Raw genomic sequence first — 16,365 nt, forward strand, 5'->3', positions numbered from 1 at the left:
TCAGCCTGAGTCCAAGCCTAAGTTCTACCGTTTACCAGCTGTGTGACCTTGGGCAATTACTTAACCTCTCTGGGCTCCAGTTTCCTTTCCTATAGAATTGAGGTAAATTGGTTTTTATCTAATAGAATGGTTGTAAGGACTAAACACATATAAAGTGCTTACAGCACTTCCTGGCACTTAAGAAACACCTAATAAATATAAACTTGTATTGTTATTTTGTTTTCAAAAACGTCATGGTAGCTACTAAATGGAGAATGAATGTGTGGGGGACAAAAGAGAGGCCAATTATGAGACAGTTGAAGAGTCTGAGTGAGAGATGAGTGAAGTGGTGGAAGTAGAGACAGAAAAATGGACGAATTTGACTTATTTTTGGAGGTAAAATTTTCATATATTGTAGATAGCTTGGACACTGTGGTTGAGGAAAATAGAGAAATCAAGAATGACTCCTAAGTTTCTAGCTAGAGCAGCCAACAGATGGAAGTGATATCTGCTGAAAGGGAGGAGCCTGGGGGAAGCAGTTTTGGCCAGGAAATGAGGAGTTCTATTTTAGACTTGTTAAACTGAAGATGTCAGTGAGATATCCAAGTAGATGTCAATTAGGCAGTTGGTTATAAGCTTGGAGACCAGGAGAAAGGTCTGGGATGAAAATATGAATTTAGAAGTCATGAACATAATCAGCATTTGAAGGTTTAGAAATGACTGAGATCAGCTAAAAAGAAAATACACAGAGGGAAGTGAAGGGAGCCAAGGGGACTGAGGAGTAACACATTTTATTTAGGGTGGTTGAATAGACAACGGGAATGAGGAGAGGCCTACGAAAAGAAAGGAAAGCCAGAAGAGTAGGATAACAAAAACCAAGAGAAGAGACTGTTTCAAGAATATTGGCGAGGTTTACTTAGAGTGTGGAAAGTCCACTAAGATTAGGATAGAAAAATATTAGTCACTGATGACTTTGACAAGAGCAGTTTCAGTGAAGGATGTGTGTGTGGGTGAAGGGGGTCACACTTCAATAGCATAAAATAGGTTGAAAAATTAATTGGAGGTGTTCTTGCTTTGACAGCATGTATAGTAAGACTGGAACAATTCAGAGAAAATTGGTATAACTCCTACATACAGATGACACACAAATTCGTGAAGTGTTCTGTGTGTTTTGTGTTTGGATTTGACTTTTGGACAATGTCAGCTTTCACATATTCAAAAAAGAAAATTGAATCCACAAGGATGAAAGGGATCCTAAAACTGAACATAAACAGACAGAAATAAACTTAACTATATTTAAATAAGTAATATAACCACTCCGAGGGAAAATAAAAAACTAATCCAGGTAACTTTTGAACACAGTATTTTGACTATATTCCTTCAGTCTAAAAACAAAACTGCAGACAAATATTGAGCCATATTTAATAGATTGTTGGGGTTTTTTCTTTAGTGGAACAAATATAGCAATTCTGAAACTATTTGGTGTGTATCACAACCCCGAACAAATGAAAAAAAAGACATCAGTGCTGTTGAGAGCCAGAGTTCTTAACTGTGGGAAAAGGGAGATGCAAATTAGGAATGGGAGAAAGAACCCTGTGGTGTTGTACTGGAGTTAGAGGTACCCAGTACTGAATTCATGATTAAAAATAGTTTAACTATTTTAAGTTACCTTTCCTCCTTGGCTCTGTTAACTTAAAGGGCCTAGAAGAAATTACTCCCCAGTAGCAATGGATACATCTGGTGCCCAGGTCTTGGCTTCTAAATACCATTCCCCACTAAAAGCAGTGCTGTTGCAGAGAGAGGGATGATTTCCAAGGCTAGACAGGGAAAATACAAGATGAATATGGAACACTGTACTGTATTATATCAGAAAGCTAGGAAAAGCTAAAAAGCAAAAAAATGAGCCTGTGTCAAAAGGACACGGAAGCTAGCTTAAAGGGGGTCTCAACAGCCAAATCTAGGACAAGTTGAACAATAAAATGAACAATGACAATAATGGATTAAATAACAATAATCTATTAAATAAAATAAGAATTGATGAGGTTTTTTTTTTAAACTGATGATAATATATAAATAAATAAGAGATAAGGGAAAGATCTTGCTTACAATAGAATGCTAACTGAAAAAATGAAGATGAACTAATGGAGTTATAGAATCACATTTTTTTTTTTTTTTTTTTGCTGAGTAGTTTGTGGATCTTAGTTCCCTGGCCCAGGGCAATGAAAGCATGTAGTTCTTACCACTAGACCACCAGGGAATTCCCTAGAATCACAATTTTGCAACTATCATAGTAATTGATTCAGGCAAGAATTATCAGTGAGTGTTGAAACCTCTGGCACAAGTTTTGAAGAGGAACAAGATATTTACACAGTCTCAGAGATGTTGTTCAGTCACTTAGTTGTGTCCAACTATTTTCAATCCCATGCCAGCCCTCCCTGTCCTTCACTATCTCCCGGAGTTTGCTTAAACTCATGTCCATTGAATTAGTGATGCCATCCAACCATCTCATCCTCTGTCACCCACTTCTCCTGCCCTCAATCTTTCCCAGCATTAGGGTCTTTTCCAATGAGTTGGGTCTTCACATCAGGTGGCTAAAGTATTGGAGCTTCAGCTTCAGCATCAATGAAGTATTCCAATGAATACTCAGGGTTGATTTCCTTTAGGATTGACTGGTTTGATTTCCCTGCAGTCCAAGGGGCTCTCAGGGCTTTTCTCCAGCACCACAATTTGAAAGCATCAATTCGTCGACACTCAGCCTTCTTTATGGTCCAGCTCTCACATCCAACTTGACTACCGGAAAAACCATAGCTTTGACTGCACAGACCTCTGTCGGCAAAGTGATGTCTCTGCTTTTTTAATGCGCTGTTTAGGTTTGTCATAGCTTTTCTCCCTAGGAGCAAGCATCTTTTAATTTTGTGACTGCAATCACCATCTGCAGTGATTTTGGAGCCCAAGAAAATAAAAGCTGCCACAGTTTCCACTTTTTTCCCGTTTATTTACTATGAAAAAGTGGGACCAGATGCCATGATCTTAGTCTCAGAGTACCTCTCCATATATTACTCATTATTTATGTAGGAAAAAAACTGCTAACTTTACAGTGAAGACCTAGCAGATACCACTGATCAAAATGAATATCATCAATAATGGGACCAGGTAGCACCATATTTCTCCTCATGTGACACGCTAAGAACACAGCATCCTACAAGTAGTATTCCTGCCCACTCCAAAAAGAAGAAAAATATAAATCTCATCATAAGGAAATAGGACACAAACCCAAAGAGAGGGAAATTCTACAAAAGAGTGACCTGTACTTAAAAAAAAAAAAAAAAGTCAGTATCATGAATAGCAACCTATTTTAGATTAAAAGAAACTAAAGACTCATGAGAGTTAAATGCAGTACATGATTAGGGATCAAGACTGGATCAGAATCTGTATTGGAGGGACGACTGCTAGATAGGATATTACTAGGCCAATAAGTTAACTTCAAATGTGAACTATAAGTAAGGATTATATCAATGTTAAATTTCCTGAATTTAATCATCATACTGGGGTTGGGGGTAGGGAGAAAGGTATGTAGGTGTGTAAGATAATGACCTTGTTCTTTGAAAATACACACTGAAATATTTAGAGTGTTAGGTATGAAGGCTACAATTCAAATGGTTCAGAACTCCCTGCTCTATATAGAATATATAAACATCTATATATTTATGTGTGCATGTGTACACATAAACACACATACAGATAAAGAGACTGGAAAAATAATAACTCCTGGTGCACCTGGATGGAAAGTATATAGGAATTCTTTTCACCTCTTCTGAAAGTTTGGAATTACTTTAGAGTGAAAAGTTTAAAAACAAGTTGGAGATGATTAAGGAGAAAAAGTATATAGATAACTCTTTTGAGAAATTTGGCTGTGAAGGGGAGTAGAGAAATAGACCCAGAGAGTCAGGGTTTTAAAATATCTCTTCAAAGACAGGAGAAACTAGAATAGGTTTGCATGGTGATGAGAACAATGACGGGCCTCAGCTCCTCCTTCTTAAGAAGAGGGATCTGATTAGATCCTTTCCTTAGGCCCTCTAAGACTCCGCTACCTTTATATAATGTGAGCTCCTCTGAAAATTCATTTTATTGCTTAAACTTCAACCAGGAAAAGGCGTTTGGGCCACCACTGGAGGGCAGTACAAAATGATGCTGCATGGCATTCTGGTGGTTTTATTGTTTTCAGCTGCTGGAACAAAACAAAGCCTTTTACATGATTTTCTCTCAAATGTGTTACATGAAGAAAAACACTACACAATTCATAACAGTAGCTTGGCAGGCAGAGCAAAGGGATGAGAGGATCCCATGCTTGGAAAAATGCCTGCCACATAAGTTTAATAGTGAATAAATGATAACAAAAAAATCGGAGCATGTCAGAGTTGGAAGGGACCCTAGAGAAGGCTGACTGCAACCCCCTTTTTAAAGACAGCACCTTGGGTCCAGAAGAGAGGAGGGACTTGGCCAAAGCTGCAGTGGCAGATAGAGAACGTAATAGTTTCAACACTTAACTGGTAAGTCTGTGAAGACAGAGATTGTGGTATCTTCAAATCATATCATAAATATAGCTTGCAAAGAGACTGACCCCCATTGTTGGTACTGATACTGAGCTCCTAAAAAAAATTCTGACACCTCAGTTTCGAGGTTGTGCCCCTTTAATCTTCCTAAACTTGGGAAAATATGATTATTTAACCTTCCACTCTGCTGAAAAGTGTTAAAGTGTTAGTTGCTCAGTCATATCTGCCTCTTTGTGACCCCATGGACTGTTGCCCACCAGGCTCCTCTGTCCATGATTGAATTCCTAGGTAAGAGTACTGGAGTGGGTAACCATTTCCTTCTCCAGGGGATCTTCTAGACCCAGGGATCTAACCCAGGTCTCCCGCACAGTAGGCAGATTCTTTACTGTCTGAGCTACCAGGGAAGGCCCTTATGAGCTGCAACCAGTCTTAATACTCTGGACAGCATAGTTCTGATCATATTAAGCCCATTTCAGAGCTACAAGGGATCATGTTAAGCTTTCCTACTAACATCGGGGGGTGGATTTGAAGGCTCTTTGAAAGAACGTGAACGGGCATGTGGCAGTACATTGTTTGGGTAGAAACAGCAGTATCAACACAGTTGAGGGGAAGTGATCTTAAAAGGACAAACAGAAAATCCTAGTGAAATGTAAAAACTCTAAATATGACCTATGTATATAATGGCTAAGAAAGACTTTAGACTGATCAATATACAGAAACCAATATGACTTCATACCATGCTTTAAGTGGACTCAACTACATAGAAGGGCCCCTAAGCTCACATTTACCTACAGAAAATATTCAGGCATTAGCTTGACTTTTCAAAGATCTCCTAATCTGGCCCCAGTCTTCTATTTTGCCATAGCTCTCATCCCGTGCTCCAACCACTGTTTCCTGAACACTCGCTGCAGTGGTACAACTGCTATGATGTATTAGGCTACGCTCTGCACTTGCTCTATTTTGAGGTTCATCTCAAATGACACTTTTCTTTGCATGCATTCCTTTATCTGACCCTCACACTTACTTGAAATTCTTTTCGGTTACAGCCATTGAATGCATCTGTCGTTAGCATTCATTTCATTCTGCCTTGTCTTCCCCACTTCACAGTGAGCACATTGCTGTCTTACTCTACTATTATTTCAGAGGTTGTTTCCATTTATTAATAATCTACCAAAAATCTTTCTTATCCTTCTATCTCTCCAGTCTTTCCAACTCACTCACTCCAACAGATTTTTGGTTCCCCACCTTGACCCTACAATCCAATGATTCTAACACCTATTCACCATTCCTTACCTATTTCATGTTCTCTCATTTCTCTTTTTTCCACTTCAATTGCAAGGCCCAACGTTATTATCACTCCCTTGATATGTCCTAGTACCTCTCGTCTCCTCTTTGTTATTTTGCCTTACAAAATCCCTACCCTGGACAATCTAACTGTTCATTTACTCTCCACCTTTGGGAAAGTGGATGAAGAAAAACTTACAACTACATCAATTGACTTTTAAAAATTCATTTACACTAACCTCAAGTGGGCCCTTAGTGCTACCTGGGAATCATTTTATTTTAAAAGTCAATCCACATGATGTAAATCACAGCAAGATCCTCTATGACCCACCTGCTAGAGTAATGCAAATAGAAACAAAAATAATCAAGTGGGACCTAATCAAACTTACAAACTTTCACCCAGCAAACTATAAACAAGGTGATACGACAACCCTCAGAATGGGAGAAAATAATAGCAAATGAAACAACTAACAAAGGATTAATCTCCAAAATATACAAGCAGCTCATGAAACTCAATGCCAGAAAAACAAATAACCCAATCAAAAAGTGGGCAGAAGACCTAAACAGACATTTCTTCAAAGAAGACATACAGATGGTTAATAAACACATGAAAAGATGCTCATTACCAGAGAAATGCAAATCAAAATTACAATGAGATATCACCTCACACCAGTCAGAATGGACATCATCAAAAATATGCAAACAATAAATGCTGGAGAGGGTGTGGGGAGAAAAGAGAACCCTCTTGCACTGTTGGTGGGAACGTAAACTGATACAGCCACTATGGAGGACAGTATGGAGATACCTTAAAAAACTAAGAATAAAACTACCATATGACCCAGTAATCCCACTACTGGGCATATGTTCTGAGATAACCATAACTGAAAAAGACAAAAGTACCCCAGTGTTCATTCAGCACTATTTACAATAGCTAGGACATGGAAGCAACCTAGATGTCCATTGACAGATACGGATGGATAGAGAAGCTGGTATATATATATAATGGAATATTACTCAGCCATTAAAAGGAACACATTTGAGTCAATTCTAATGAGATGAATCAATCTAGAGCCTATTATACAGAGTGAAGTAAGTCAGAAAGAGAAAAACAAGTATCGTATATTAACACATATATATGGAATCTAGAAAGATTTGAACTGATTGCAGGGCAGCAGTGGAGACACAGACATAGAGAACAGACTTGTGGACACAGGGTGGGAAGAAGAGGGTGGGACAAATGGAGCGAGCAGCATGGAAACACATGTACCATCGTATGTAAGATAGACAGGCAGTGGGAATTTGCCGTATGACTCCGCTCAAACAGGTGCTCTGTGACAACACTGCTTTGTGATGGGGCAGGAGGTGGGAGGGAGGCTCACGAGGGAGGGGACACATGTATACCTATGGCTGATTCATATTGATGTACGGCAAAAACCAACACAATATTGCAAAGCCATTTTTCTTCGATTAAATAAATAAAAGTTCATCCACTTTCTCTAAAGATTATTTCATACATTTTCTCTCCACAAACCTTGACACCTTCCTCTTTCTTTTCCCTCTGACCAAATGGCTCACCCACCTGCATCTATACCCACATACTCAGTCCTCCCTCCAGCACTCGAAATCCTTTCCCCTATGTTCTGTCTCTTACCTGTATAACCCTGTCTCTTACCTATATAACCAATACTTCACTTTCCAAAGGATCAACCCATCAGCTTAAAAAAGTGTTATGCCTCACTTTAAAATAAGAAGTCTCTCTGAACTTTGTATCCCCTTCTAGCTACCACACTATTTCTCTGCTCTCCATTTCAACTAAACATCTCTAAAGGATTATTAGTATTCCTTGACACCAAGTCCTCTCCTTTCATTCTCTCTTGAGCCCTCTTTAATCAGGCTTTATCCCTTTCCTTAACTGGAACTCTTCTTACCAAGGGCACCAAAGACCTTTGTGTTGATAAATCTGGAGGTTAATTCTCAATCCTCATCTAACTAGCTCTAGAATCAGGTTTGACACATCTGCTCACTCTTTCCTTCCTCATTTCTTCATAAAACACTTTTCTTGATTTGGCTCCAGAGTAGACACCATACTCACCTGGTTTTGCTCTAAGCACACTGCTGCTCCTTTTCAGTCTCCTTTGCTAATTCTTCTTCACTTCCCTGATCTGTAACACTGGAGTGGCCCAGGGCTCAGTAGTTGCACTTCGTGAATTAGTAGACATTTATTGTACAGATGGTCCCACTCAATCTCATGTCTTTAAATGCCACTGCATGCTAAGGAGTATTCACTGGAAGCACTGATGCTGAAGCTGAAGCTCCAGTATTTTGGTCACCTCGTGTGAACAGACGACTCATTGGAAAAGTCCCTGATGCTTGGAAAGATCAAGGGCAGAAGGAGAAGAGGGTGTCAGAGGATGAGATGGCTGGACAGTATCACTGATGCAATGAACATGAAATTGGGCAGACTCCAGGAGACGGTAAAGGATGCGGAAGCCTGGCATGCTGCAGTCCATGGGGTTGCAAAGAGTCGGACATGGCTGGGAGACTGAACATCAGCAACATGCTAATGATACCCAAATGTATATCTCTAACTCACACCTCTCCCCTGAACTCCAGACTCTTATTCCAATTTCATCTTTGACATTTCAACTTGTATGTCTAGAAGGTATCTTAAACCAATTCCAAGACCAAATTTCTTAGGTTTTCCCTGAGTTGGTTTCTTCCACAGTCTTCCCTATCTCAGTAAAAGGCAATTCCATTGCTCCAGTTGCTCAGGCAAAAACCTGACATCATCTTTGACTCTTTCCTTCTTCTCATACCACACAGTTAATTCTTTAGCAAATCCAGTGGGGCCTACCTTCCTGGGCTTCCCATGTAGTTCAGCTGGTAAAGAATCACCCTGCAATGCAGGAGACCCTGGTTTGATTCCTGGGTCGGGAAGATCCGCTGGAGAAGGAATAGGCTACCCACTCCAGTATTCTTGGGCTTCCCTTGTGGCTCAGTTGGTAAAGAGTCCACCTGCAATGCGGGAGACCTGGGAGTCGGGTTGGGAAGATGCCCTGGAGAAGGAAAAGGCTATCCACTCCAGTATTCTGGCCTGGAGAATTCCACAGACTGTATAGTCCATAGGGTCGCAAGGAGTCAGACGCGACATTCACTTTTACTTTCTACCTTCAAAATATATACATATCTGACTACTTACCATCTCTTTCCCCAGTGCTACTACCCTGCCCCAATCATCACCTGGATTTTTGCAACAATCTCACTTTTTTTTTTTTTAACCAATTTCTCTGTTGTTTATCTATGAACTGTCTCCCACAGTAGTTCAAATAATCTTTTTTAAGCCTAAGCTATATCATGTTCTTCCTCTGTTCAAAATTCTCCATCTCATTCAGAGTAAAAGGCAAAGTCTTTAAAATGACCATATCACACTTGATACGGGACACCATAACCTCTCAAACTTCCTTTGTTGATCAGTCACCCTTTCCCTCGCTCTGCTCCAGCTGTATTGCCTTCCTTAATGTTTCTCAAACCATCAGGCATATCCCTGCCTTGTATCTGTTGTTTTTTTTCACTTTGATTGCTACCCATCCTAGATATACTCTTCGTCACTCTCTTAACTTTAAGTCTTTTCTCAAATGTTTACTTATTTGTGAGGACTTTTCTGACCACTCTCAGACTCTCAACCTCTCCCCCTTTCATATAGATTCCCATCTGTTGTTCTTCCTTCCCTAATATATTTTTCTCCTTATCTACTTATGATTATATAGGTATAAATTTATATAATCATATGTATACATATATATGATACAATGTATACATATATGTGATTGTATATATGTATATAAGTATATAATTGTAACTATATAAGGAGAAAAATACATGATTTATGAATTATAAATATACTTTTCCTTATGTACTTAGTATATATATAATTAGATACTTACTGTTACTTATAATTATATGTATTATTATAAATATGAGCATTTATTATATTCATTATGTGTTGTTGTTGTTCAGTACCTCAGTAGTGTCTAACTCTTTGAGACCCCATGGACTACAGCACACCAGGCTTCCCTGTCCTTCACCATCTCCCAGAGCCTGCTCAAATTCATGTCCATTGAGTTGGTGATGCCATCGAACCATCTTGTCCTCTGTCATCCCGATCTCCTCCTGCCTTCAATTTGTCCCAGCATTAGAGTCTTTTCTAATAAATTGGCTCTCTGCATCAGGTGGCCAAAGTACTGGAGCTTAAGCTTCAGCATCAGGCCTTCCAATGAATATTCAAGTTGATTTCCTTCAGGATGGACTGGTTTGATCTCCTTGCAGTCCAAGGGACTCTTGAGAGTCTTCTCCAACACCACAGTTCAAAAGCACCAATTCTTCGGCACTCAGTTTTCTTTATGGTCCAACCCTCACATCCATGCAAGACTACTGGAAAAACCATAGCTTTGACTAGATGGACCTTGTCAGCAAGGTAATGTCTCTGCTTTTTAATATGCTGTCTAGGTTGGTCATAGCTTTTCTTCCAAGGAGCAAGTGTCTTTTCATTTCATGGCTGCAGTCACCATCTGCAGTGATTTTGGAGCCCAAGAAAATAAAGTCAGTCACCGTTTCCATTGTTTCTTCATCTATTTGCCATGAAGTGATGGGACCAGATGCCATGATCTTAGTTTTTTGAATGTTGAGTTTTAAGGCAGCTTTTTCACTCTTCTCTTTCACCTTCATCAAGAGGCTCTTTAGTTCCTCTTCACTTTCTGCCATAAGGGTGATATCATCTGCATATCTGAGGTTATCGATATTTCACCTGGCAATCTTGATTCCAGCTTGTGCTTCATCCAGCCCGGCATTTCACAAGATGTACTCGGCATATGAGTTAAATAAGCAGGGTCATGATATACAGTTTTGACATACTCCTTTCCCAATTTTGAACCAGTCTGCTCTTCCATGTCTGGTTCTAACTGTTGCTTCTTGACCTGCATACAGGTTTCTCAGGAGGCAGGTAAGGTGGTCTGATATTCCCATCTCTTTAAGTATTTTCCATAGTTTGTTGTAAACCACATAGTCAAAGACTTTAGCATAGTCAATGAAGCAGGAGTAGATGTTTTTCTGGAATTCTATTGCTATTTCTATGATCCAGAGGAGGTTGGCAGTTTGATCTCTGGTTCCCTGACTTTTCTAAGTTCAGCTTGAACATCTAGGAGTTCTCAGTTCAGTTACTGTTGAAGCCTACTGCTGCAGCCAGAGCCCCTATCCCTGAGGCAGGTCACTGCTGTCCCATGCCTCTGTAGGAGACACTCAAACACTCAAAGGCAGGTCTGGCTCAGTCTCTTGTGGAAGTCACTGCTTCTTTCCCTGGGTCCTGGGGCACACAAGATTTTGTTTGCACCCTCTGAGCGTCTCTGACGGGTCTGAGACAGCCCCCCTCATACCATCTTGTTGGGGCTACTCCTTTGCCCTTAGGTAGGGGGTATCTTTTTTTGGTGTGATTCAACATTATCCTGTTGATGGTTGTTCAGCAACTAGTTGCAATTTTGGTGTTCATGCAGGAGAAGATGAGCACACGTCCTTCTACTCTGCTATTTTAGATACTTATATCTATTATAGTCATAATTATAATTATAAAGGATTTATAATTTATAAATATGTATTTTTTATTAGTTTATAATTTTATTTATAGTTTATATAATTTTCACTCTTCCCCCACTGAAATATAAGCTACATGAAGGCAGAGTTTGGTCTGTTTTTTTTTTTTTCCATTTATTTTTATTAGTTGGAGACTAATTACTTTACAATATTGTAGTGGTTTTTGTCATACATGAATCAGCCATGGATTTACATGTATTCCCCATCCCGATCCCCTCTCCCACCTCCCTCTCTACCCAATCCTTCTGGGTTTTCCCAGCGCACCAGGCCCGAGCACTTGTCTCATGCATCCAACCTGGGCTGGTGATCTGTTTCACCCTAGATAATATACATGTTTCGATGTTGATCTCTCTAAACATCCCACCCTCGCCTTCTCCCACAGAGTCCAAAAGTCTGTTCTGTACATCTGTGTCTCTTTTTCTGTTTTGCATATAGGGTTATCATTACCATCTTTCTAAATTCTAAATTTCTAAATTTGTTTACTGTTGTGTCCTCAGTACCTACAACAGTGCCTAGCACATAGTAGACTCAATAACTCTTTTTAAAATAAATGAACAAACCCTCATGATAATCCTACAAGGTAGATCTATTTTTATCCCCTCCATTTTATGAATGAGGGAACTGGGGCTCAGATAGACTAACTTAAATGATACAACTCAGAAGTGGCAGAGATGAGGTTGAAATTAAAGTACACTTTCCTTTAAAGACTACAACTTGGGAACTTCCTGTTGTACCAATGGTTAGGATTCTGTGCTTTCACTGCCAACCACACAAATTCAGTCCCTGGTCAGGCCACTAAGATCTTGCAAATCATGTAGTAAGGCCAGTCAAATAAATAAATAAATAAAGCCCACAGCTTTAACCACTATGGTAAAGTGCCTTCTCTATGCCCTTACAATCAATCTTCTTAAGTCCATCACCACTGCCTCTGCCTCTCTCCAAGAACTCTTACCAGGACCTCCAAAGCTTTCGTGACCCCCAACCCTAACTGCTCTATCCTTTACACAGAGCCAGAGTGACTTTTCTTTGTGTGTGTGTGTGTGTGTGTGTGTGTACAGTTAAACAGTTTTTTACCATACTCATAGAGTTGCACAGCCATCAGTTCAGTCTCTCAGTCGCGTCTAACTCTTTGCGACCCCATGGACTGCAGCATACCTGGCTTCCCTGTCCATCACCAACTCCCGGAGCCTACTCATGTCCATCACATCGGTGATGCCATCCAACCATCTCATCCTCTGTTGTCCCCTTCTCCTCCCTCCTTTAATATTTCCCAGCATTAAGGTCTTTTCCAATGAGTCAGTTCTTTGCATCAGGTGGCCAAAGTATCACCATTATCTAATTACAGCACATTTTCATCACCCTAGGAAGAAATCCTGTATCCATTAGCAGTCACTCTCCTTTTCCCCTTCCCCCAGCTCCTGGCAGCTGCTAATATGCTTTCTGTCTCCATGGCTTTGCCTTTTCTGGATATTTCAAATAAATGGAGTCTTAAAATATGTGTTCTTTTGTATCTGGCTTCTTTCACTAAGCATAATGTCTTCAAGGTTTGTCCATGTTGCAGCATGTATCTGTACTTCATTCTTTTGCATGTGGCTATCCAGTTGTCCCAGTACCATTTGTTGAAAGGATTATTCTTTCTCCTATTTGAATTGTCTTGGCACTCTTGTGGAAAATTCAATGGATCATAAATATATAAGCTTATTTTTGAAGTCCCAATTCTAGTCCAATATATGTCTCTCCTTATGCCAGTACCACATTAACTTGATTATTGTACTTTTGTGGTAAGTTTGAAATCAGAAAGTATGAGCCTTCCAACTCTGCTCTTCATTTTCAAGATTGAAATTGAATTTTTCCTTGAAATTCCATAGAAATTTTAGAATTGTTAGTTTCTTCAAAAATGTTAGGTGGGATTCTGGTAGGAATTATCTTGAATCTATAGATCAGTTTGAGGAGTACTGCCATCTTAAGTTTCCTAATCTGTGAATGTGAGTAGTGTTTCCATTTATTTAGGTCTTCTTTAATTTCTTTCAATGAGGTTTTGTAGTTTTCAATTATAAGTCTTATACTTCTTCTCTGGTTGAATATCAGCTGAAATCTTTGGCTTGCAATATAGAGACAATATTGAAAATAACAAAAAACCTACTGAGCACTGAGAGTGTATAATTACATTTATATACAGTTAAATGCAAACATGATGCTACCCTTCTATTTACATACTGATTTTCTGGACTGGGCGACAGAGTGGACAGTGTCTCCAGTGCAAGTATATGCCTTTGTTGGTATCTCTTAATACCAACTATTGCTGTTGTTTGAGACAGTTTCCTCAGATTTTTAAAATTTGACAGACTTGCTTCAGATCTCAGTCAGGGATGAACATGGGACTCTTATAAAGATAACCAAATCCTTAATCATCATTATCATAACCATAATGTGATCGTTCCCATTTGTTAGGCACTTATTCCCATTCCCATGTACTAGACACTGAAAAATGCTTTATAAGCATCAACTATTTATTTATTTATTTTTTTATTAGTTGGAGGCTAATTACTTCACAACATTTCAGTGGGTTTTGTCATACATTGACATGAATTAGCCATGGAAGCATCAACTATTTAATTTTCTTAATATAGTTTGCATAAAACTGAGACTTGAAGACTTTAGATAACTTGTTCATGTTGTTATAATTTTAGCAGAGGACCTTGATTCAGTCTCAAATTTGTCTGATTCCAGAGTCCATCCTCTTAACTACTGTCCTGATGTCAGGGTTCCTGGCCTATAAACCTGACTTCCTTCTGGAAGGATATAATAAGTTTCTGATTGTGCTTTTAAAAAATCAAGGCCACCAGATTTAAAAATCATGATCAACACAAAGCAGTAGTTGTCAGGACTTCTCCGGCAGTACAGTGATTTAAGACTTTGCCTCCTAGTGCAGGAGGTACAGGTTTGACCTCTAGTCGAGGAGCTAAGATCCCACGTGCCTGGAAGCAAAAAAACTAAATCACAATAAAAAGAAGCAATATTGTAACAAATTCAATAAAGACTTAAAAAAAAAAAATCCCAACGATTACAGTCCCATTTGCTTCCACTGGTGATTTTGCATCTCTGGGAGCCTCCAGACAGAGACACGTTACTCTAATTCTGGTCTAGCCATGACTCCCTCCAAGTATTTCCTAACATCCTTTCCTCTGTTTTCATCTGCTAGTTCCTCCCTCTTCCATTCCCAACATGCTCCAGCCCACCAAACATCTCCAGAACATGCTTGTTCTTCTGTGTTTGTTGCCACATACTTCACCTGGAACAACCTGGCCTTGTTCTAGGGCAATGGTCAGGAGTTTGATGAGAAGTTCCTGGAGATTTTTAAACAGGGAAATGATAAGATCTAATGTACATTTTTAAAAGATCACTCTGTCTGTAAGGATAACAGATGTAGGTGCAAACATGAAATTCGAGAGATTAAGGAGATTTAGCAGTTGTCTAGGAAAGGGTGAAGTGAAGACAGGGAGAAATGGTCAGATATGGAATTTTGAAAATAGAATCGGAATTTCAGATATATACTGAGGGTTGAGCCAGCAAAACTTGCTGATAGTTTGGACTTGGGTTATGAAAGAAAGCACAGAATCAAGAAAGAAAAGCGATGAAGGCCTGAACAAGGCATCTTCTATTTGTGTTATGAGATGTTCAATACACAGTCATCGTTTTACACTGAGACACAACTGTGATTGTGGCTTAGAACATCTTTGACTGAAAGAGTTGTCTGTTTGTCCTCATGTATGCATTTGGGATATCTTAGCTTTCTTCATGTATTAATACATGAACCTTTGAAGTGCAGGATTCTGTGCTAGGTCCGTCACAAAAGTTGTCACAAAAGTTTCCACAAATCCTTGGAAGTAGGAGTTAATATCCCTATTTTACAGAGAAGGAAACTAAGACAATTTGTGATTTCACTGAGGGTACATATTTAATAAGGGGCTGAGCTGAGATTTGAAGTCAAATTTTACTAAAAGCCCATGCTTATGTCACTGCAATAATTCAAAGGTACAGAATCAGAATTCCCCAAACTTTTCTCCTCATTAATTGAAGCCTCTGTTGACTCTCATGTGTCCTACTTTAGAGCCCAAGGCTGGCAAACAGGACAGCTTTGTTCTGTCTGTAGCCCATCTGCAGACTTGCCTTGTGATTTAGGGCAAGCTTCTTAATTTGATGGTGTCTCAGCATTCCCACATGTTAAGCAGGACTTGTAATTAGTGATGGAGACAATGCTTTGAAATCTGCAGATGAAAGGACCTGCAGCCTTGAGTGCAAATATTTTCTTTCCCATGGTGTTCGTTTCGTTTCTTATAGCTTCCAGGACCCTTGATAAGGAAAGGAACAAAAAAAAAAAAAAAAAAAAAAAAAGAAAGAAAAAGAAAGAAAGAAAAAGGAAACAGGGCAAATGTAAAACTGTACTTGCTTGCTTGCTAGAAGTCAGTGGAACTTCGGGGTCATGTATGTAGTAATCTCCTTTACTCTTCAGAACTCAATAAAAAACCTTTAAGGTAGACTTTTTTTTAATGTTCCATTTCCTTTAATAACCTCCATTGAAGATCTTCAAAAATGATTTCTATTTTGTTTCTGACTTCTTAAACCTATTCTCCAGGAGGAAGCAAAGGGAGCTAATAATTATCTAGTATTTGTTGTATGCCAGGTATAATGCTAACTGCTTTCACATGAAACCTTGTTTAATCATTATAATAGCACTATCAGATAGGTGCTATTGTTACCTTCAGTTTAAAGGAGAGGAAATGGTGGCTTGGTATGGTTCTTTGACTTGTCCAAGGTCATAAAATTAAGAAGTTGGACCAAGCTGGGTCTTCCCAGTTCTAAATTCAGCCTCTTCCCAGGACACCCCTTTGCCCTGAAAAATTAG

General features: G+C 39.2%; 1 non-coding gene across 1 annotated transcript; it reads left to right on the forward strand.

Annotated features, from left to right (window-relative positions):
* The first annotated feature begins 1,048 nt into the window (after positions 1–1,048).
* On the forward strand, positions 1,049–1,151 carry LOC133041806 (U6 spliceosomal RNA). The gene has a single exon (XR_009689374.1). It is a non-coding gene; the product is annotated as a U6 spliceosomal RNA (small nuclear RNA).
* The last annotated feature ends 15,214 nt before the right edge of the window (positions 1,152–16,365 follow it).

Source organism: Dama dama, chromosome 20 (genome assembly GCF_033118175.1).
Source record: "Dama dama isolate Ldn47 chromosome 20, ASM3311817v1, whole genome shotgun sequence".
Taxonomy (NCBI): domain Eukaryota; kingdom Metazoa; phylum Chordata; class Mammalia; order Artiodactyla; family Cervidae; genus Dama; species Dama dama.